Here is a 208-nt window from a genome sequence, read left to right as displayed (position 1 = left end):
CTCTCACATTCGCCTAAATATATCTGCAATATTTAGTGAAAGAAAGGATGAAGCAAGGGAGGAAAGGAGTAGAGAGAGAAAGAAGGAGGGAAAGTGAGGAAGAAGTAAAGGGGAAGAGAAGTAGAGAGAGAGAGAACGAAGGAAAGAGAGGAAGAGGTAAGGAGGAAAGAAGAGAAAGAATAAAGAAAGTAGCAATGGAGTTTTTCGT

The sequence above is a fragment of the Penaeus monodon genome, chromosome 28 (assembly GCF_015228065.2).
Source record: "Penaeus monodon isolate SGIC_2016 chromosome 28, NSTDA_Pmon_1, whole genome shotgun sequence".
Taxonomy (NCBI): domain Eukaryota; kingdom Metazoa; phylum Arthropoda; class Malacostraca; order Decapoda; family Penaeidae; genus Penaeus; species Penaeus monodon.
This window is presented reverse-complemented; position numbering follows the sequence as displayed.